This window comes from Mustela putorius, unplaced genomic scaffold (genome assembly GCF_011764305.1).
Source record: "Mustela putorius furo isolate JIRA1106 unplaced genomic scaffold, ASM1176430v1.1 tig00000056_pilon_pilon_pilon, whole genome shotgun sequence".
Lineage (NCBI taxonomy): Eukaryota > Metazoa > Chordata > Mammalia > Carnivora > Mustelidae > Mustela > Mustela putorius.
The window spans coordinates 8299338-8324206 of record NW_025421263.1 but is presented as its reverse complement, the minus strand read 5'-3'; the positions used below and the strand labels follow the sequence as shown (position 1 = coordinate 8324206).

The following is a 24869-nucleotide window of genomic DNA, read 5'->3' as shown; positions in this document are numbered from 1 at the left end:
ATCAAAGGATTTCCTCCATTCTGAGGCATACTTTTTAAACTCTGACTTTCTTGAAATCAGGATGTGTTTTAGAATAGCTATTTACAAATGTATTATACAGATGTGGTGCCTCTTTTTTTCCTCCCATGTAAAGCTTTTATTAAAACAAGGGTGTGTTATACAATTTATTGGATCCTAAAGACCAGGAAAGATAAACTTCAACAAGCTTGAAATGAAAATCTGCTCTGTGCCAGACACTCAGAATTAAAGAATTAATAAGCAGGGTCCTTACTTTCAAGTAGCTCACAGAGAGATGTAAACAGAAGATTTCGGTATAATAGACCTTGATGGAGAACAACTGCAGTAACAGGGTGTGGGTTACCTCCTTTTTTCCTTCTGAATTAAAGAAAACATTCTTGGGGCCCCTGGCTGGCTCAGTCAGTTAAGCATCTGCCTTTGGCTCAGGCCACGAGTCCAGGGTCCTGGGATGGAGCCCCGCTTAGAGTCTCACGTTGGGGTCCCTGCTCAGGGGGGAAACTGTTTCTCCCTCTGCCCCTCCCCCATTCACCCATTCATGCCCTTCTCTCTCTCTTTCTCTCGCTCCCTCATTCTTGCTATCTTTATCTCAAATAAATAAATAAAATCTTTAAAAAAAATTCTCTTTCTAAAAAAATCTTAAGTTTCTCTAGATATATAAACCGATGAATACCTGGTTTTCATATGGTCTCTTTTAACTGCAACTCAGTGTTTTCCAATACATTTGTACTGTGTTTCTAATTTCAACAAGAAGACTAAAAAGCACAGATAGGAAATGGAGGAATCGTTTACCGTCAAATTAAAAGAGGTCATAAGAGAATGCACCAAAAATAGTGAAATAAGCAGGGACTTTTGTTTTAAGAAGCAAGTAAATTTATGGAAGTAGAAAACACTCCAGATAGCTAAAAGAATGTTGAAAAAGAAAACCAAACCTGGTGGCATCACAATTCCAGACTTCAAGCTCTATTATAAAGCTGTCATCATCAAGACAGTATGGTACTGGCACAAAAACAGACACACAGATTAATGGAACACAACAGAGAACCCAGAAATGAACCCTCAACTCCATGGTTAACTAATCTCCGACAAAGCAAGAAAGAATATCCAATGGAAAAAAGACAGTCTCTTCAACAAATGGTGTTGGGAAAATTGGACAGCCACATGCAGAAGAATGAAACTGTACCATTTCTTTACACTACACACAAAAATAGACTCAAAATGGATGAAAAATTAAATGTGAGACAAGAATCCATCAAAATCCTAGAGAAAACAAGCAGCAAACTCTTTTACTTCAGCCCCAGCAACTCTTACCAAACACGTCTCCAAAGGCAAGGGAAACAAAGGCAAAAATGAACTATTGAGACTTCATCAAGATTAAAAAGCTTTCACACGCCAAAGAAAACAGTCAACAAAACCAAAAGACAATTGACAGAATGGGAGAAGATATTCACAAATGACATATCAGATAAAGGGCTAGTATCCAAGATCTTCAAAGAACTTATCAAACTCAACACCCAAAGAACAAATAATCCAATCAAGAAATAGGAAGAAGACATGGACAGACATTTCTCCAAAGAAGACATTTCGCCAACAGACACATGAAAATATGTTTAACATCACTTGGCATCAGAGAAATTCGAATCAAAACCACAATGAGATACCACCTCACACCAGTCAGAATGGCTAAAGTTTACAAGTCAGGAAGTGATAGATGTTGGTGAGGTTACAGAGAAAGGGGAACCCTCCTACACTGTTGGTGGGAATGCAAGCTGGTGCAACCACTCTGGAAAATAGTATGGAGGTTCTTCAAAAAGTTAAAAATAGAGCTACCCTACAACCTAGCAATTGCACTACTAGGTATTTATCCCAAAGATACAAATGTAGTGATCAGGAAGGGCACCTGCACCCCAATGTTTATAGCAGCAATGTCCACAATAGCCAAACTAGGAGCCCAGATGTCCATCAACAAATTAATGGATAAAGAAGATGTGGTATATGGATACACAATGGAGTATTACATATCCATCAAAAAAATGAAAATTGCCATTTGCAATGACAAGGACGGAACTAGTAAAATAAGTCCGTCAGAGAAAGACAATTATCATATGATCTCACTGATACATGGAATTTAAGAAACAAAACAGAGGATCATAGGGGAAGAGAGGAAAAAATGAAACAAGATGAGACCAGAGAGGGAGATAAACCGTATGAGACTCTTAATCATAAAAAAACAACAGAGGGTTGCTGGAAGGGATGCGGGGTGGAGGGCTGGAGTAACTGGGTGATGGACATTGGGAAAGTATGTGTTATAATGAGCACTGGGTATTATATAAGACTGATGAATCACAGAACTGTGTCCTGAAACAAATAATACATTATATGTTAATTAAATGAATTTAAATAAAATTTTAAAATAAGAGGCAAGTAAATTCTGTAGAAGCTACACACCATCACTGAAGAGTGTGGGGCATGGAAATATTTTGTTTTCTTCTTTTCCTTACATTTCACATAGTGCTTGACATGAATGGGCACTCAATACATATTTGCTGAATCAGATATAAAAGACAAATCCCACTTCTTATATTCATAATGGCACAGATTGTTACAGCTCAGGCCAAAGAAGCTAGAGAAATTCAAGCCATGAGGACTTCCTGAGAGAGACTAAATTTAAGCTGGGTTTAAAGGAACATTTTAGGAAAATCTCTGGCTGCCTACTTGGGTGGATTTTTTTTTTTCCCCATGCGAATGAGAGACTTGCTGAGAGGATGATATAACAGAATTCTTCACAGGCAAATATCATTCCAGAAAGGAGCTGCTGCCCTGCCTTTGACCTAATATCATGACAAAGTTGCCTCTGTGCCAACCAGGGCCCATGGTATTGGCCCAAGATTTATCTTAGTAATAATGTCATAACGAACATTACAAGTTTCTATGGAAAGTAGATGGGAATGGAAGGCAGTTGTCAAGGAGGCTGCAAAGTCCAAGGTAAAGACAAACTCGATGCCAGCGATGAAAAGAAGGGCAGCATGAGTTTGAATGAGCGGAAATAACAACAATAAATAAAATCTTAGGGGGAAAAAAAAAAAGCCCTAGTTCTGGGCTCTGAGGACAGACTTCCTGAGTTCAAGTCTTAGCTTCACCACCTATGATCTATGACATCTTATACAACTGTTTAAATTATTTAGCCTCAATTTCGAAATTTACATGATGTTAACAGAATGTACTCCATTGGGTTGTTGTATAGATGTATTGTTATGTACATAGCACTTAAAATAACACTTGGGGAGCACCTGGCCAGCTCAGTTGGTGGAGCATGCAACTCTTGACCTCAGGCTTGTGAGTTTGAGCCCCCCGTTGAGTGTAGAGATTACTTACAAATAAAATCTTAAATATCAATCAATCAATCAAATCAAGTCAAAGAATACTTGGAACATGCTAAGTACTCAGAAAATACTATGACCATGTAACTTATCACCCAAAACACGATACTTCTGAGAGTGAAACAGAAAGCTAATCAAACTGGTCACCTGGACAACAAACTAAAATGAACAAATCAGGCCAATCTGTTAATAAATGTTATTATTAGTTAAATAAATGAAGTACATTGCAATAATGTAGCAAATACATTTATTAATGTATTTTTAGCTAAAAACAATCAGTATAGAGATTAGTATGGGATACAAATTTCATACTATATGGTTGAGTTAACCTCCCAAAAGTAGGAGAGAAGAAAGAGATAGAAAAGAAAAAAGGGAAAAATATGAAAATAAGAAATCGATTAAAATTAAATTAGATTAATATCTGACCAATAAGAGATCTAGAAAATAATCAGAAAAAACACAAGGAAATTGATAAAACAAGAAAATTTCTCAGAAGGGAATAATATGGGTTTCCAAATTGAAAGGCTCCATCAAAGCCAAAAAACCCCCATCCAAAACAAAATATATCAAGTCATATATCACTGAGAAACTTTGCTATGATAGAGATGAAGAGACCATTTAAAAACCTTCAAGAGGAAAAACAGGATATATACAAATGATCTAGAATCCAAAAGGTGTCATACTTCTTGATAGCAATACTAAACTCTAGAAGACAATGGGTTAATGCCTTCCATATCTGACAGGATATGACTTTCAACCTAGAATTCTATACCCAGCCAAATAATTAAGAAGAAACGTGGAAAAGAGACATTTTCAGGCATGTATTTAGGCACATATGTACTAAAAAAAAAAATTGTACATCAAAGCATTTTTTCCTAGGAAGCAACCAGAGAATATAATCTAGCAAGACAATGGAGGTATACATCAAGAAAAGACAAAAGAAGACAGAGCAAGAAACACATTTCTTTGACAAGCAAAGGGGATTCCAAAGATGATGTTAAAGGAAAGTACCAGAAATATGACCATGCAGGGCCTATGGAACTATCAAATCAGATAAGAACAGGACAAATGGGGACTTTAGAGAGCACGTTTACTGTATACAAATACTAGGTTAAGTTCCAAAAGAACCAAATGAGCTAAAAAGTGTTTACTTCTGCAGAAGAAAACTTTGGGACAGGGAGCAGGGAGAGAAAGGAAGTTTTTTGTTTTTATCTTTTTTGTTTTTTTACTATGAGCTTTTAAATACTATTTGTATTGTATATATGTACCTAAATTATTTCATTAAAATTGAAAAAAACTAGCACTATATTATTACTTGTACATAATATGACTTGTACAATATTATATATTATTACTTGTACAATGTACAAGCATTTTATTTTGATAAAAGTATCACTAAATTGCAATAGTCAACCAGAATTTTAGTAATTTGGGCTCCTAAGTTGAAAAAGTTTCTGTCTAAAAGTAGGATTTTTGGTATGAAAGAAATATTCACTGACATGAACAAACAGGGCTTTCTGTTTATTCAAAAAGGTGTAAGGTGTGCCTGTATTTGGCATTAGTGAGTGGGTGTGCAGAAAACTGCTTGTTTTATTCCATAATGAAATACTGCCAAAACCAGTTGTTAAACTAGCACAGACTTAATGACAGCCACTATTTTAAAAATATATTGGTACATAAATGTGTACTTCTTTTCTTAGAGTTGTTTTCCTCAAAACAGCCCTAAATCTTGACAGCTATTTTTAAGGCTGTCTGTGCCTGACCCCATTGGAGGGATTTCCATGAGCATCAAGTAACAAAGGTCTGCAATTTTTGAGATCATCAGTACCTGCTTCTATGTTTGCCCTCTCGGTCCATTACCTAAAAACTGTCTTTGCACTTCCTTCCACCAAACCTCCTTGCCCCAGCCTCCTCTTCACCTTTGTGGGGAGGGAGGAGGGCTCTTGCTGAAGCCGCAGGTGTTGACAGGTCAACACGGAACTACCATGGTAGTCACTGCGTCAATACCACAACTATTCATTCAATAAATATTCAAGTGCCAACCATGTACCAGGCACGGTGTGAGGCCTGGGGATTCAGGTTGAACTAAACAGACATAATTCCTGTGGTCCTTGTATCTTCTCATCAAGGCGGGACAGAAACAGCCAAGATATGACTGAAAATTTAACTGTGGAAGGTGCGATAAGGAAGAAATGCAGGATGCGTGTAAATGTTTCTGATGGAATGAATGAATATTCCTCATCACAGGTTGGAGCTCTTGAGCAACATGGTAAGATGCAACTACTTTTTGAAAAATCTACTGTTTTTGAAAGAAAAGCTAGCCAAAGAGATGGTGGTGTCATTCTTAAGAAGAAACTTGATGCCCAGGAGGGGAAACATTTCCTTCATTTCAGAACGTGGCTCTTCACCATGCATTACTCTCTGGATAATTTACAAAAGATACAGATGACCTGATGAACCCTGGGTGTTATATACAACTCATGAATCACTGAACACCACATCAAAAACCAATGATGTACTACTATATGTTGGCTAATTAAACTCAATAAAAAATAATAATAAAAAGAAAAGAAAGAAAGCTACTTATGTCTGACACATGTAAGAAAGAGACATTACTAATTCCCTGGCCTATCATCTACAATTTCTCAGTATATCAGAACTGTAGTTCTTAGAACCTGTTCAAGAGACCAGGGTTACTGAGAGAGCAGCTGCTGGGCCTAACAAAATGGTTTATGGCAATGAAATTCATGCATGGACTGCAAACTAATAGTAAACAGATGAGCTAAAATTTGGGGCCGGGGCAAACAGAGTTTATGCACTGAAAAGAACACAGAAAAACAAGGATGAAGTATGTTACGAAGGCTCAGATTGCTTTTATTTTACTATTACCTATTCAGTTTCGTGAAGTCACAAACATGCCCTGATCATGGTAGTTTTAAACATTCTTACATCACAACACTTACATAAATGGTGTACAGAAGATCAATAGTATCTCTTAGCTAATATCTGTATTACCAGATGAAGCAACAGAATAATAATCACTGTAGTCCATTTAGTATGTGCTACTAATTATCATTTCTGTTTTTCATTTTTTATTATTAATGTTCAATTAGCTATATGTTGGCTAATTGAATGCAATCTTTTTTTTTTAAGTAGACTCCACCCCCAGCATGGAGGCCAGCAGGAGCCTTGAACTCACAACCCTGAAAATTAAGACCTGAGCTGAGATCAAGAGTTGGAGGCTTGGGACACCTGGGTGGCTCTGTGGGTTAAGTCTCTGTCTTCGGCTCAGGTAGTAATCTCAGGGTCCTGGGATCGAGCCCCATATCTGGCTCTCTGCTCGGTAGGGAGCCTGCTTCCTCCTCTCTCTCTCTGCCTGCCTCTCTGCCTACTTGTGATCTCTGTCTGTCAAATAAATAAATAAAATCTTAAAAAAAAAAAGATTGGACGCTTATTTGCGACAATGTGGATGGAACTAGAAGGTATTATGCTTAACGAAATAAGTCAATCAGAGAAAGACAACTATCATATCTCCTTGATATGAGGAAGTGGAGATACAACATGGGGGGTTATGGGAGTAGGAAAAGAAGAAATGAAACAAGATGGGATCGGGAGGGAGACAAACCATAAGTGACTCTTAATCTCACAAAACAAACTGAGGGTGATGGGGGTGGGGGGGTGGTTATTGGGGAGGGTATGTGCTATGGTGAGTGCTGTGAAGTGTGTAAAACTGGCGGTTCATAGACCTGTACCCCTGGGGCTAAAAATACATTATATATTTATTTAAAAAATTAAAAAATTATTTAAAAAAAAAGAGTTGGAGGCTTAACTAGCAGAGCCACACAGACACCCCTCGTTACCTCTTTTACTTTTCATTTTCAGCCCACTCATAACTTCAGGTTCCCTTGCCTGGAAGAGCAAGACTCTGAAACTGGGCAGAGTTGGGTTTAATTCCCTTATCTTATGAAATGTAGATGCTCTCTGAGCCTCAGTTTCAAGGGAAAGGGGGAGTGAAAATATATATCCCATAGGGTTGTCTTGAGAATGAAGAGTCAACGGAAGTCAAGCACCCAGCATGGATCTGACATGCAAAAGATTAGCTTTCTTCCCCATTTTAAGAAAGTCCCAAATTGACCACAGAATTAGCTACTTCTTAAGGCTTTCTATTCGCTTTTAAAAACTATCACCTCAAAAGTGATAAATTCTAACTCTACTCTCTTCTATAAAATTTTCTCTAGGAGCACTAGACTGTTTTGAGGTACATTATTTGCTTTCTGTTTAAAAAAAAAAAAAGATCATTAAAAATTTTTTTTACCATCTTCCTGGTAAGGGGCCAAACTATTTCAAAGAATTTGAGTTTGGAAAAACTTCAGCTGTGAGTAGTGGTGAATTTATTATCTGTGGAATATCATTTCTCATCTATGTCATCATGAGGCCTGTGACTGGTGCATTTCCCCAAACGTTCACTGACCACAGTGATGAGAAAGAAAGCTGCAGTGCTCAAATGGGGTATTTAAAAGACTGGGGGAAATAAAAAACAACAACAAAACAAACAAACAAAAACCTACAACAGTCTCTGTAGTAGGAATGTTTTGAAATTATTAATAATCAGAAGGAAAGCTCTTGTTTACATAAGTTTTATTCCAAATTAAATAGTCTACTTGATATTGAGAGGAAATACTCTTTTGTAACTACTTTGGTTTATAGCCATTACTTGGAGCACTCATTTATTGAGTCAATCAACAAATATGTTGTTCTTTCCATCAAACAGCTCATAGCATAGTGGGGAAAAGAGACATACAGATATTTCTGAAACATGGACAGAGCAATGCTATAGCCACACAGGGATATTACACATATAACCCAGCACAAGGGTGAGAGAGGAGTTATGGGAAACTGTCTGGGGAGGAGTCTGAAAAGGTGAGGTTAGGCAATACAAGATGAGTGGGGTTGCAGAGGAGTGTTTTAGGAAGAACAGATACTGGGATGCTTGGGTGGCTCAGTCAGTTAAGCTGCTGCCTTCAGCTCAGGTCATGATCCCAGAGTCCTGGAATCGAGTCCTGCATCTGGCTCCTTGTTCAGCAGGGAGCCTGCTTCTCTTCTGCCTCTGCCTGCTTTTGTGTGCTCTCTATCTCTCTGACAAATAAATAAATAAAATCTTCAAAAAAAGGGGAAAAAAGAGCAGACACCAGTAATGGAAGTTCAGAAGTGATAAATAAAATCGATGGATGCCTAAATATTTCAGTGCTACTGGATCCCAAAGTGTTATGAATGGTGGAGGGACAAGTGAAGCCAGAATTGAGTCAGGAGTTAGATGAGTTCACTTTTAAGTTCTTGTTTAAATTCCAGTTAGTTAAGACACACTGTAATGTTGGCTTCAAGAGTTCATTCTTAGTTCTGAACTTTAGAGGATGGAGAACCCCAAGAAGGAATTTAACTTTACCCATCTTCTTTTTTTATGTAGTACCCGAAGTGATAAAGTCATGCTTAGATTTTAGATAGGGGATGGGTATGAGGGGACATTACCGGAGATAGGGAAATCCAGGCAGGAGTCTATCTGCTAGGCCCAGGAGAATGATGGTAATTTAGAGAGATGGCAATTAAGATGGAGAAGAGGAAAAAAAGTCCAGAATTAACAAGGACAAAAATTGGCAGGATTTAGATATTGGATGTAGGAGATGAAAGTAATAATGGAGGCAATGGGCTTCCAATTTCTAGTCTGAGTGAATGATTTGACAATGGACCAACTCAGACGAGCACAGAAGCAGCATCTCCATTAAAGGGAAGAAGGTGATCATGATGAGTTCAGGTGGACTGGAAGTACCTGTGGGACATCCAGTAAGAAGCAGATAGATAAATATGTGAAACAACATGAAAGAGCTGTGCCAAGGAGCTTTTTCTGTCATCATAATTATGTTGTTTCTGAAAAAAATGTGCGTGGATGAGAATAGGGAAGACCAGAGAAATAAAGATAGAATTGTAGGGAATTCAAACTCCTGCTGTTTGAAAAAAGAGAAGAGCCACGAAAGAAGGCATAGAAGGTGCACCTGGTGGCTCAGTCCATTAAGCATCTGCCTTCAGCTCAGTTCATAATTCCAGGGTCCTAGGATGGAGCCCAGCATCAGGCTCCCTGCTCAGCGGGGAGCCTGCTTCTCCCTCTCCTCCTTGCTTGTGCTCTCTGTCGCTAGCTGTCTCTCTCTCAAATAAATAAATAAAATCTAAAAAAAAAAAGACACAGAAGAAGTCCAAAGTAAAATAAGATTTTAACTGAAAAATGCCCACTGAAGAAAGTAGGCAGAAAGTCATCAGAGACCATAATGAGACTAGAACAAATAGAACAATTTGGGAGAAGTGGAAGAAAGAGGGATGGAAGCTCCAGTAGAATGGGTTGAGGTATGAAGTAGTCAAGTACAGGCATGGCTTTGAAAAATTTGGATAAGAAAGAAACTGGAGGAGATGAGGGGTCAACTGTAGGTTTTCTTAGGTTAGGAGAAATGTTATCCTAGAGAAGTCTTCCCTGCTTGGAGTGATGGGTAAGTGGTGATGCAGCTAGGCGTGAAATGGCCCGGGTCAATGTGGAGACCCCCGATGATAAAAACTCCCTCATTTCCAGAGACTGAAAGGAAGGAGAAATGGTTTCCTTGGCTATGTAGGTAGAGATGTTCTTGTACATGTAAGTGTGGGGTAGGCATTGATGGTGGTGTTGAAGGAGTATAGATCTGATGGCCTCAGGTTTCTCGATGGACTCTTTTTTGTGTGTAGATTTTTTTATAATGGTAAAATATACATAACATAAAATACTATTTTAATCATTTTTATTGTACAATTCAGTAGTCCGTGAAGTATTATGCAAGGCTCTGTCCTCTAGAGGACTAATGAAAATAGTAGGAATGAGATGCGAGTAGGAATCTTGAGGAAATAAGGAAGGGCTAGGGAGGCTGTTGAAGATGTGCACTAAGGAAAAGTAAGAAGGTTGCTGCTCTGTAGTACTCACCTAAGGTTGGAGACAGCAGGTCTACATCAGCAAGGATATCCAATGTCCCAGGGAAGAGTTATTCACCTTGACACAAGACCCAAGAAAAACTGGAGTTGGGGCAACTGGCTCAACTTTTAGAAAAAATAAAATTACACCTATATCTCATAACATACAATAAGATAAATTCCAGATGAACTAAAAATTAACTATTTTAGAAGTGAAATAGGGGCTCCTGGGTGGCTCAGTCATTGAGCATCTGCCTTCAGCTCAGGTCATGATCCTGGGGTCCTGGGACTGAACACTGCATTGGGCTGTCTGCTGAGCGGGGGACCTGTTTCTCCCTCTAACACTCCCCCTGCTTGTATTCCCTCTCTCGCTGTCTTTCTGTCAAATAAATAGATAAAATCTTATTAAAAAAAAAGTGAAATACTATAGAATGAAATGTATAGGAACATTCATATTATGTTCATATAGTCTGAGGGTACAGATGTCAGGCTGTAGCATTAAGCCACAGTTGAAAATTTATGAGTGTGTTTTTCATGACTTTGTCTTTTAATGTTGCCTCATACTTACAATCCTCAAGAGCGTCTTGTGTTTATACTCAAGAATTCTAATTCAATTTCAATAGTATCACCCCTATTCATTGTGCCAGTTAACCTATGGGCAAGTGTAATACCAAGGAAACAAGACAATTCCTGCCCTCAAAAAATTATCATATGGGAAGAAGAAACACATCAACAGATAATTACACTAGAGTATATTAGGATGCAGTGATAGAAATATTGAATCAATATTTATTGATTACCTATTCGTGCCTGGCTAGGTCTGGTGCTGTGTTTAGAAACTTGAGAAAGTATAACAACGAAGTGTCATGCCTTTTACAATAGGGAGTATGTTAGGAGGTACAAGGAAAATATGTAACTGAGAAACAAAACTCTGTGGGAGGGTCAGAAAGGCTCCATAAGATCCCCTGACCTTGAAGGATGGTTAGGAGTTAGCTTCTAGAACTGCTGTAGCGGGATTGCTATCACTTCAGAGAGGGAGCTTCACCTATTCAGACACATTACCTTGGAGCACATTACCACATATTTGACAAAAACTTTTCATTTCTGGCTTCTATAGCAATGCATAAAGACGGCAGGACTTCACAGAATGCTGCAGCTTGTTTTCCGTCTAGCAGCCTAAAGGCTAACTCATTAAAATTCAAAGATGAATTACATGGTGGGTGACAGAACAAATGTTTTCTTCACTGAGCCGAGCGAAGGCCTTAAGACAGTTTTTCCCAGAATCTAATTCACTCTTTGCAGCTGTTTAGTAGGACGTGACTGAGGCTTCATCTCCTCCCACAAATCTACCATGACACCATCCAACCCTTTTTGTTGGAGGTCACATGTGTATGGTATCAAGAGAAGAATAGGAAAACAATACGTGGTTTGACTTTGGAATCATGTGCATATCTTACAGGTAAGATATATATCTTACCTTTCATTTATAAAATAATTTAAATTAAAAATCTTAAAAAAAACTAGACGTGTAGCCAGTTGATGGTTTAACCTACAAAGAGGGAATATTCCATGAGACTTTAAAGCACAGTCATTTGAGTACAAATATCTGGTGGGGTATACTCCAAGAACAAAAAGAACTGCAAAACGCTTGGTGGAAGTGTTAGTGGTGTTACTCTGACTCTGTTGTAGGTGTACTGTGGGATAAAGCAAATGAGCAAGAATGTGATGTTCTTACTCAATCATTCCTGGTTTGGTTGAGTACCAGGATTCCTGGAGTGGGAGAAGGGAAATACAGATGTTAAGATAAAGGAGCTGAAAAACAGCCCCTGAATGTGAGTGGAAGATACACACACACACACACACACACACACACACATACACACATATATACATACATATATACATATATATACACACACATATATGTATGTATTTACAGACATTGTTTCCTAGCTCTATCCACTCTGAAGGCCTAGACATAGGAAGGAACTCAGTAGCTGTGAACTCCTCTACTACTCAGATTCTGCTTTCTGTCTGTCTATCTTTGAGTAAGTTTTATACCCAGTGTGGGGCTTGAACTCATGATGCTGAGATCAATCTTAGCATGCTGCATGCCCTACCAACTGAGCCAGCCAGGCCCCTCAGATTCTACTCTTCAAATAACTTTTCCACTAAAAGGAATTGGGGCTTGTGGAGAATTGGTTGATTCTGGATCTGGAGAAGGAAATGGAAAACATGACTATAGTTCATACTGTGCGCAGTTTTATAGGACAAATGGCCCAGTTTTTTCAACAAATAAATAGCAAGAAAGAAAAGGAAAGAGAAGAGGATGCTGGGAAAGGGGAAAAGCTGGAGGAGGAGCTAAGAGATGAAACAGAACCTATGAATGAAAAGAAACTCAAAAGATTGATCAACCGATTGCAAGGTGCGAAGCTTATTTGGATTCTCTTTCTAACAAACTATCAAAAATATAGCGTTTATGAGGCAACTAAGATTTTAAATGCTGAATAATGGTAAAATTGTTAAATTTTCCAGAGAAATAATGTCATTGTGATTATGCTAAAGAAAAACAGTTTTTAAATTTTTGAGAGTCATAAATATAGGTCGTTTGGAGAGGGAAGATTAATCTTATTAATCTTAATGACTTAAGAAGGTTAATAAGTAGGATAGAGATGAAATAAGATTGGCTACCAATTGAAAAGGTTTGAAATTGGGTGATGGGTACCCAGGTTTCTTTAAAGTCTTTTGTCTATTTTTGTGTATAATATATTCAAATCTCCAAAGTAACTAAAAAGAAATTGTATCAACTTTATCCTTAGTTAATGAAGGTCAAGATTCACCATCTGGATAGATAAAACTTGTCCAAAACGAGATTGAGTCAATACTGTTGCAGTCTCCCAACTGACCCTCACCCGGATGGCCTCCAAGCCGCTGAAATATATGTTGTTCTCCTTTGTAGTTCTCTGATCCGCCCACAAACAAGTAAGGGATGCCCAGGAAAGCACAAAGAGAAACCTTGAACTTGATATTTCAGAGGTCCTTAGCTGCTGAAATTGGCAGAATTTCCTGAATGTCTTATATAAAATCTCTCATATCTGTAGCACTAGGAATTATATTTAACATTCCTAAGAGGTGACCCTCATCAATCCAATATGCTGCATTTCTGGTAAGATTTTGGACAGCTGCCTCTGAGGCCATGTGTATGAGAAATAGTCACTTCATATAAATCATTTGAAAATCCAGAATGGGAGTCAATAAACACCTCTGTGTATTTCTACACCGTGGACACACTCTTGGCAACAGGAACCTTTTGGAGGACATTTTTCTGCACAGGAAGACAACATGTTTGATTTTGATTGCATAACCCGTGGAACGGGAAGCCCAGCTGGGCCCCATAAGGGCAACCAGCAACGTGCTGGTGACATCACTGTGGCAAGGACAGCATTTCTCACATTCTGGAGCTCGAAGAAGACAATCTGGCAAAGCCATGAAAAAGTGTTCATTTAGGGTAATGCGAAATCTTTCTTGTTTCAATTAATTCTTTACTTCAATATAGTGGTAGAATATTTAACAAGCTTTTTGAATAAAGCAGTTGTGTTTCCTATGAAATAAAACAATAAATCAAACCAAACAATCGCAATCTGAGGTCTGAAGCATATGGTGTGTGTAATTTTACAGAACTGCACAAGCCTTTGATGCTCTCCTTCGAGAAGAAAGTCTGAGAGTGGGCTTTTTCTACTTAAAAGAAAAATATTCTTATAGTTAGCGATCTCTTTTGGTCTTTTAAAAATAGCTTTTAAGCAATAAACTTGTGTTGGAAATACGCTGGCAGTTTGGGAAGACTTCTCTTGTGTTTTCCCAAACACTTCTTTGAGAAGCAATTTCATTTTTATCCTTGAGATAGTATATGTTTCATACTAATGTGAATTACACACATTTTGTTTATGAATTTAAATAACGCTACCTACTTTAGCAAAACAGTTTGTGCCCATAGATAAGCAAACCCATTTAAGAAGTTTAGTTTTGAATTGTTAATGACATAAGACTGATCATAGGCATTTTGGCAAGTATAAAAGATTCAAACAAATATAAAAATGGTTCTACATTTCCTCATGAATGGTAACTTCATTTTATTATAATCAAATAACCTCTCAGTAACCATTTCATTCATTCACAGGCACAGCCGTAAATAAGCAATTGTTTATTCATATACTAATGTCCTTTTGCCATGTGTCCATTTTACATAGACTATCAGCTTTCTGTATGGTCTCCCGGAGAAACTGCTACATTGTGAAATACATACTAGGTATTTGGTCAAAAAATTCTAGCTAAGACTCTAGTTGTCTAAAGACAGGATTAACAGATAGAGAGCTCTGGATCGCCAGTGCTATAAATTACCTCAAATTGTCCTGATCATTCAGTTGAATATTATTTTGGACTTTTATCTTAAAAAGATTAAGTTACAACTCAGAGGTAGCCTGTTCAGTTTTCCTAGTATCCAGAAGACAGAACATTAAGCAAGTAGACATGGCATATGCCTTCCAGCTAAATCTCTATAAGCTCCTTTGGCTATGAATTACTAAAAATTAGCTTCTTTCATTAGCCTCTTTTTCTTTCCACTCAGTAAGAATCTGTTGGGCAAAAACTAACCTAGTATAAATTCTATTAGCATTAAATTTTTCTCTACTAATAATTGTTAAATATAATTGCACACTCATTTTGTTTGTTCAAATATGAACTACCCAGAAAATGTCATGTTTTTAATCAGCTCTATGACATTTGTTGATCTAGGATCAAATACATTTTAATCCAGAGGATTAAGATTAGGTCTTTTGGAAATAAGACACAACATCATTGTGCATGATTCTATAGGACCAGGGAGAGAAGGAAAATCAATGTGTAAGAAATAAGGTTGGACTTAACTAAACAAGGATATGGCTAAAGCTGACCTGGGGCACCCCAATTTCTTCAGCTCCTCCTTTGTGGTACTGCCCCTTCGAGACACATTCTCTCTAGAAGGGCCAGGTAAAATGCTTTATAGTGCCTCTCCCCAACCGTGTGCACTGGAAGCCTGGTCTCTGGTTGTGGAATAAAAGGAAACAGCAAGGGAGGGTCGAAGGGAGTATTTTCTCGGGCAGCTGGTGTCTCTGAAATCACACGACATATGTGGCTGCCTATGTCAGCAGGAACACCCACTCCATCTATGTAGAAGGCCAATTCAAAAAAGGAAAAATACAATTAAAAACATCTTTAAAGGCCTAATGGTAATTTCTTGGCAGGTTCCGACTTTAGGTGTAGATGACACCATAAATTCAGAAAGATCTTTCAAAAACAGGGGTCGTATTTTCTTGTGAATGTTCCAAAGAGAAAATAACAGGGAGAGAAGGCTTAGTCTCCCAGAAAGCAGAGATCCTGCCAAATGGTTTCTAAATGTGTTTCTCAAAAATTTCCATGTGCCATCAATGGTTTTTGAGTACTTCTGGAAATGGAAAGAGCAGAAATCAATGGCCCTGTGAGAAAGCAAATACTTAAGGTAACTAATGTGCTGAGAACATAGGTCGTCACCCTAGATGCTGACAATATATGGTCATTCAGTCACCATATATGGTGACCAGATACAGTACCAGTCTCCTCACAGGCTAGAGAGGCACTGTTCCATCCCTGTGACACTACACAGAAAATACTGAGGCCCTCAAGGGACGCTTCCACATATTTCTCTATTTGAAACTCAAGTGAGTAACTGTTTTCTGGGTCTATATTAGGCAACCAGACTGACTCACTGGAACCTAAACAGTTAGTAATTTGTTTCCTTAACTGTGGAATCCAGAAGACTGTAATTTTACCACTTATTAGCACTATTTTTAGCCAACCAAAGGGAATCCAAAAGATGTCCAAATAGTGGAAAAAGCTTCACTTTTGGGCAAGACCGATGCTGGGTGGTCAATATCCAGAGTAACCAGTTATTTTGATCCGTTTAAGTAAACATATTAATTCAGGCTGGTTATTTCGCCAACATACTGAGACTTCATTGACTTGTTCAGTCATGAATCAAAGTGGCTGCCCTAGAGCCTCCTATGGGTCCAACTCTAGTCACAAAAAGGCGGGAACCCCGAAGACCAAGCAGAGCCCTACCCCTAGAAGAACCCTGTCCTCAGCTCTCCAGAGTATTTTCTCTGGCAGAAGAGTCTAAATGAGAGTTGTTTGTCCCCTCAGATTTAGACAGTTACATAAGCGAGGCCCAGCCAGTCACTTCCTAACTTAGCGCTAAAGTCTGTTTTATCTTCTCAGCCCATTTCTATGCTGCCCAGGCTGTGAGGACAATTTTGGTCATCTTCCAAGTAACCAACAATTTTTAAGGAAAACTCAGACATGTTTTATTATAAAAATAAAACACGCTTGCGGTTTAAAAAATTCAAACAGCAACAGGGAGAGTATGAATTTAAATCAATTCCACCTCACACCAAACCTTCTATCATGTACCATCATAGACCCTCTCGCTGGAGAAGATGACAAAGCATTTTTTTTTTTAAACTGTCTTTATTGAAGCAACCAAAACTGACGGAAAACATGTTCTGTGTCAGGAACTCTGCTAGACATTGAAAACACAAAAAAGTAGGAAACAGTTCCTTCGCTTTACTTACAGATTTACTGAGAGTCACCACGATGACACCAAGTATAATTGGTATGAACAACACAGTAACAGTAGTACGGGGAACAAAGGAGGGCATGACTGCGGCCCACTGTGGAAGGTCAGGCTGCTATTCAGGAAAGCTTTGTAGGAGAGGTAACACCAGCTACATTATGAAGGCTGCTTGGGAAATGAAAAGGAGGGCGTAGAACTAGAGCTGGGGAAGGAACACCCAGCCAGAAGGAATCGTATAAGCAAAGGCATGGAGGAGTGAACCCTTACCATGTGCTGAGGAAATGACTAGGAGTCTGGTGTAGCTCAAACAGGGTACTGGTTTAGGGGTGTGGTGGGAGGCAATACTGGAATTGCAGCACAGGGTCCAGATTGTGTACTATTGCAAATTCCATGCTAAAGATTTTTGTGCTTAATTCTGTAGGCAACAACTGTTGTTTTTATGTTTTTAAGTAAGGAAGTTATATAATCAAATCTGTGTGTTAGAAAGGATACCTGGCACATAAGGGGTGTAGAAAACTGCTGAATGGACGAGCAGAGAAAGGGGAGCCCGAGGGACAGAAAACAAGTTAAGTGATATTGTCACCATCACAATGAAGGGAGCCAGAATGATAGAGGTGGGAACAACAAGATGATTTAGAGAAAGACTCATTTGGCAACCAATTAAATGTGGAGGAATGGAGGAGATGGGAAATCAAACGCAATTCTGATGGTCTCTTCTGCGTGGCTGGGTATTTGGTTAAGTCATAAACAGAAATACAGGAAGGAGAGGGTATTTGAGGGAGATAGGAAATGGGGAGATAAATTGAGAAACAATAAATGGCCAACACATTATTGAATTTTTACCATGGGCCAGATACTATTTTCAGTGCTTTATAAGTATTAACTCATTTAACTCTCATAAAGGGTAGTATTTTAATAATATCCCCATTTTACAGATGAGATCACATAAGTTTAGAATCCAACAACTCTTGAGTGCAAGTCCCAGCTCTACAGCTTTTAACTGTTTGATCCTGGATAAATTACTTAATCAATCTAACCTCAGATGTATAAAAGCAGAAAATGGTATCTACCATATGGAATTATTATGAAGATTAGCAGTAATACATCTCAAGCAACTAGCATAGTGTCTGGAAGCTTATATATCTTAACGAATGCAAGAAATTATTACTAGCTATGAGATATCCTGGCGCTATGATCAGAAAGGAGCTTGGAATTTCTGTTTAAGTTATAGAGGGGAAAGCAGAAATTTCAAACATGAGTGTATTGATGTTGATTGGGTCCCTGGATATAAATGCCATTTCCTGGTTTGGAAATGGGTGGTAGTATACCAAGAGATGAGATTCAAGGATGGAATTCTGGGAGAATACCAATGATAAAGGAGCAAAAAGAATAAGAGATTCTTCTAAAGGAAATGTAGATGAGGTGATATAAGAGGAGGAGAGACATAAAGAGAAGAGCTCCTGAAGCCCAAGTGGAAAAGTGGGAGGAGGATAATGTCAACAATTGCAAAAGCTTCTGGGAAGTCATACTAGAAAGTCTGAAAAGAGATGATTTGATCTGGCAGATGGAAAGGAGGTTGCTGTTGGCTGAAGTGAGAATCATCACAATGAAGTAATGGCAACACAAAACGGAATGCAGTGTATGGAGGAGGTGCAAATGAAGAAATGGAAACAGAAGACACAGGCAATTCCTCCTTAAATAGTGAGTCTCCATTTTACTTTAAAATGATTTAGTTCAGGAAGCACTTTGGGAATGGTGCAGTAAGTACCTCCAAAAATCTGTTCCTCCAAGAAGAAATAAGACCAATGGCAAAAATTATCAAAACTACCTATTGTTTTTTCAAAGCACTGGAAGTTTTTCTTTCTTTTTTTTTTTTTCCAGACTCTTAATTATAGAGAACAAACTGATGGTTACCACTTGGTAACCAAGTGGGTCGGGGATAGGGGAAATAGGTGATGGGGATTAAAGAGTATACTTATAACCACACCAAGTAATGGATATAATTGTTTAATCCCTATATTGTACTCTGAAACTAAGAGAACACTGTATGTTAAGTATAGTTGAATCACATTAAAACCTTAATAAAAAATACAAAAAATAAATTGCTCTATTCCCACCCTTTTTTGCCAGCTCCATGGTTGCCTTGAAAAACCCAATAGCCTCACAACCATACTAGCTGTGAAAACAAGAAAACAAGCAGCCTATTAGTCACTGGAAGAGAACCATGGGTTTGAAGCTCCTTGAAAAGTGTCATACTCAGAGAAATGTCACATTTGATCCATCTTGCAAATCCCTGGAAAAAGCCCATTCTTAGGGCTTGTCATTATTTGACCTGATTCTGTGTGAACAGCTCTATCTTATGGGGATTCAAAATCATCAGTCAAAAATCATCAGCTGTAACTGTTTAATACCACAGCTGCCTGAGGGGACAACACCGGTTGGGCAAAGAAGGAGTGGATTAAAAATCTTAAAATGAAAAATTGGGCAATGAGACATCCATAGGGGAATTTGAAAGGCTCCAACATATTCTTGGAAATATAGAAGGCTATGAACGTGTGCCATGCTGTGCACATGCTCAGGAAAAACCTAAGAAGGTGCTAATCTCTCGCCTTTGGCTAATCTTGAAACTCTATGCAAGTAGGAAATGAAAGCTAAAGTGGAGTTATAAGCTGCCTGCTATCGCCCTCACCCCGCAAGGACGACAAGACGCCCTGGTTTGGATGCATCTTCTCTCTCTTCTCTCTCTCTCTTTCTCTTTCTCTTTATTTCCGCAAGTCTACACACTTAAATACGCTTACATGACCAATCAGCGAGCAGGGTACAGGAGGGAGCGAATCAGGCTGTGCACCTAAACGAACAATTTCGCTAGCAACCAATGCTGTTTACTTCCTCTTTGGGCGTTCTGCTTAGTCTCACGAGGCAATCCTAACCTGGCAACTAGCCAGGCGCCATCTTTTAATGGCGGAGGCCGCCCTGGCCAGGGGCCTGCCTCCGACAGCCTGCCAGAGCACTGAAGGTATGCCTCAACACACACAAAGGCAAGAAGACATATTGATTTGAGACATTTAAGGAAATTTCTACCCAATCATTAGGGGACCACTAAGCTAACCAAGCAAAAAATTCAGGAGGTACACATGACAAAATTTAGACAATTAGTCCAGGAAAGTCATTAAACAACCACCAAAAACAACAAATAGCAACAACATCAAGCTCTAGGGAGGGGAAAGAAATCTCATTTCCAGAATTGACACATTATATTATTTGAACTGTTAATTTTTTAACAAAAAATGATGAGACAAACTGTGGTAGTTCAGAGTAGGGTGAGAAAGACTGCAAGAGGGCATCCTGGACTGGGGTGTTGGGTCCTAAATGGGGTGAGGAGAACATGAGGAGAAAGTGGAGAGGGAGGTGGTGGTAGCAGTGAGACACTGGTTATCGACAGGAAAACCAGTCAAATAAGTAAATACATAAAGAGAATGGGAATCAGGTTTCTCACTGTAGGAGAAGAGAGCTACAAATATGGAAAGGGAAAAAGTAGAACACACACCCTAATGAATCCTGGGTAATGTTATCTGAGAAGGTTGTGTGACAGTGACACCTCAACACTAAGAGGAATATCTAGCACCTGGATCTTGGTTTGTCAATACCATTTTCCACTAAAAGGAACCAGAGTTCCTTCAAGAAATGGATTATTCCAGGACTGGAGAAAGGAAAGATGAACCTGGAACATCTTTTCGTTTTAAAAAGTAAGGAAATGCCCCCAAAATGATGGGGGCAATCAAAAGGACACAGAAGTGAGATTAAAAGAGCTCCCTCCAGCTGAATCTGGGACAATCTGAGCATCAAAATGAATGTTATGAACGGATCATATCCCAATGCACAAAACAGGAAATCCTGAGTCCATCCTGATGTTAATTAATTAATTGAATGTTTGACATGGGATAAAGTTTTTACATAAATTCAAAGTATTTTTGAATACCAAAATACTGAAGTATTTCTGAATACAAAATACCAATAACGAATGGGAAAGGTAATTTTACACCATCACCGTCCTGCGTTATTTCTGCCTGAGGATGCGCGGCCTGTATCTAATCAAGAGAAAACACAAGATAAACCCAAACAGAGGGACATCTACAAAATAACTGGCCCGTGTTTTCCCAAAGTACCAAAGCTGTGTGAAAGTCACAGGAAGATTAGGAAAGGATTTTAGATTTAAGGAGACTAAAAAGATGAGAAAGCCAAATGCAATGTGTGGTTCTTAAATTGATCCTTTTGCAAAACAGACATTATTGGGAAACTGGAATGGTGTCTGAAAGGATTAGGTAATAATAATACAAACACGTTAATTTTCTGATTTCCTCTGCTTTTCCCTGAAGTTTTATTGGGGAATAATTATTGACATACCTCCTTGCATAAGTTCAAGATGTAGAGCACGATAGTTCAATTTACATATATTATGAAATGATTACCAAGTAAATGTAGTTAAAATCCATCAATTCATGTGGATACAAAAGAAAAGAAAGAAAAACAAATTCCATTGTGAAGAGAACATTTAGGATTTACTCTCTTAACAACTTTGCCATACATAACACAGCTGTGTTAGCTGTAGTCATCATGCTGCCATGACACACCTAGTGCTTCCGTATCTTGTGTCTGGAAGCTTCTACCTTTTGTCTGCATTCCTCCAACTTCCCCTCCCCTCAACTCCCACCTCTGCTTACAAGTCTGATTTATTTTTTTTCTATGAGTTTGGTAGTCTTTGTTTTTAGATTCCACATATAAGTGGAAGCAAACATTATTTGTCTGTCTTTGTCTGACTTATTTCACCCAGTGTAATGTCTTCAAGGCCCCTCCATGTTGTCACAGATGGTAGGATTTCCTCATTTTTATGGCTGAAGAATATTCCATTGTGTATATGTGTGTGTGTGTGTGTGTGTGTGTATACATATATATATATCTCACAACTTCTTTATTCCTCCATCCATTGAGGGACATTAATGTTGTTTTCATGTCTTGGCTACTGCAAATAATGCTGCTGTGAAACTGGGAGAGCAGATACCTTCCTGAGCTAGTGTTTTTGTTTCCTTTGGATATATTCCCAGAAGTGGAATTGCTAGACCATATGGTGGTTCTATTTTTAATTTTTTTATGAACTTCCATACTCTTTCCATAGTGGCTGTCCCAATTTGCATTCTCACCAACAGTGCACAAGGGTTCCCATTTCTCCACATCCACACCAACATTTATTATCTTTGTCTTTTTGATGATGACCCTTCTAACAGGCATGAGGTGATATCTCACTGTGGCTTTAATTTGCATTTCCCTAATGATTGCTGATGTTGAACAGGCTTCTCATGTGCCTCTTGGCCATTCGTCTATCTTTGAGAAGACGTTTATTCAGGTCCTTTGCACATTTTTAAATTGGATTATTATTTCTTGTTTGCTATTGAGTTGTAGGAATTATGTTGGATATATATTTGGGATATTAACACCTTTGCAGATATATGGTCTGAAAATAAATTTTCCCATTCTGTAGGTTGTCTTTTCACTTTGTTGATGATTTCTTCCGTTATGTAGAGGCTTATTAGTTTGGTGTAGTCCCACTTACTTGTTTTTGCCTTATTGCTTGTGTTGATCTTCTCAGATTGTGTTAGTTATGTTGAGGTTATGTAGAATGTCCTTATTGGTAGAAATTAACACACTCAAGTATTTGGGTGATGGGTATCATGTCATACTTTCAAACTGTTCAGGAAAAAAAAAAGCTTTTGTAATGTGCTTCTACTTTTCTATAAGCTTGAAATTGTTTCAAAAAGAAAAGAATCTGACTCTTAGGGGTCTACTTAACATAAGAATAGTAAGATTGTTACACTAACAATCTTTGTTATCTATTTTGGTGTGTGTGTTTGCTGCTGTGTGCTTGTATAACATCAAATCATTGCTGATGGCCTAGCATTTATGCCCCAAATCATTCTGGAGCTAAACCTTCTGCTCCTGGATTTACCTCTTTCAACTTTTGTGGCTCAGTTTTAAGTTCAATATGGTGTATGTAAATCTCCACAGTTACTGTGTCTATTATTTTTATAAGACTTTTAAATTCATTGAAATGCAACTAATTTTTAGCTTTCCATTGTTCCTGGGAATTCAAGATTCAGGGACATAGGATATTCTGAAATTAAAATAGAAGATTATAAAAAACTGCATACAAGGATTTTCCTTTTTTATTAGTACAGTATAATTATTTCTGTGATACATTATTTTTGTTAATTTTTTTCAAGCTTTTATTTAAATTCCAGTTGGTTGACAATATATAGTATAATACTACCTTCAGTTGTAATACATTATTTTTATAGAAAATATGGCACATTTGCATGAAATGATTCTCTTATGAATCATTCATCAAGCTATTATAAACTATAAACAACACTCCCCCCATACATTTTACTCACTAGCTCTCTTGTCCTTAAAACTTTCTTGGAATTATTCCCAGCTATTAATATGTGTTTGTAAATAAAAGCACTCAGACAAACCAGACTGTGATCTGCTCCTTTACACCTGCTGGTGGTGGGAGGGAAGAAGAGGCTGCAGGAGGGGTGCCTGGGCGGCTCAGTTAATGGGTTCAGCGTTGGCCTTAGGCTCAGGTGGTGATCGGCCCCCAGGCTGGGACTCCCTTGCTCTATGGGAAGTCGCCTTTCCCTCTCCCTCTACTCCCTGCTCCTGGTTCTCTCTCTTGTTCTCTTGCATGCTCTATTTCAAATAAACAAAAAATAATCCTTAAAAAAATAAAGGGGGGGGGTGCTGCAGAAGCAGGCAAGTGGGAAAGAGTAAGAGGGAAGGAACCTTCAGCAGAACTCAGCTTTGGTCTCCTTCCTCCCTCCCGTCACAGACAAGCTGAGAGTCCCGGTGAGTCAGGCCAGGTAATGAGTACTAGGGATCCTGTGATGAAAGAGACATTCTGGGCTCTTTAAGGAGCGCTGAGTTCAGAGCGGGAGAGACTGCTGCACTAGACATTAAAGCAGACGCTGATAGTTTCTACAAAAGAAGTCAAATGCAATGTGCTATCAGAGGAGGAAAAAAATGCTACCTAACAGGAATAAGGAAGGAGTCTTTCCAGAAAAGGTGAGGTTTAAAGCCTTGGCTGCAGTTTGTCAGGAGAGGAGGAGGAGGGAGGGAATTACAAGCAAAAGTTAAAGTTGGAGCAGGAGGCTGAGGGTCTGAAAGCCTGACTTCCTCAGAGCTCAGAGGGACGGGTGAGCGCACAATGGAGTGCTGTGTGGGTGTCTGGGAGGAGGGAGGCGCTGAGTACAGACCAGAAAGGCCCAAGTGGGCAAACCATTTTAAAAAAGAAAACAGATGAAAAACAAACAGCAGCAGCACACACCCTTGTGTGCTGTGCTAAGGAATTTGGACTTCATTCTGAAGGCTATGGAGTGTCAGCGGAGGGTTGCTGGAGAACGACTGGGTCAGCTCCTGCCCAGTGCAGGGATCTGTGGTTCTAGGGAGTGGGAGGGAGTGTCCCCGACCCCCGGGGCCCTGTGAGAACGGCGGGCTCCCTCCCCTCATCTAGCTCCCTGCTCGAGGGATGCCTCCTACTCCTCAGCCCACCCCCACAAAAACAGCATGACTGGCATTTTCTATTCCTTTTCTGGCTTTAGTTTCCTTCATGATGCTTCCCCAATACTTGACTTTCCTGTTTGCTGTCTGCCCATTATTGCTGTCTCCCCATCACCTCGTCGGGTGCCGGGCATACAGTAAGGGCACCTATCTTCTCAAATGAACAAAGGGTAAAGCAAACTGTCCAAAGAACTTGGGAACCCATAAAGCTCAGATGCTAGGAAGGGAAATTTGTAGTG

General features: G+C 38.8%; 1 protein-coding gene across 2 annotated transcripts in view; it reads left to right on the top strand.

Moving 5' to 3' along the window:
• Nucleotides 1–24869, top strand: part of CUNH4orf45 (chromosome unknown C4orf45 homolog) — a 98179-nt gene that overhangs the window by 56876 nt on the left and 16434 nt on the right. The window lies entirely within an intron of this gene.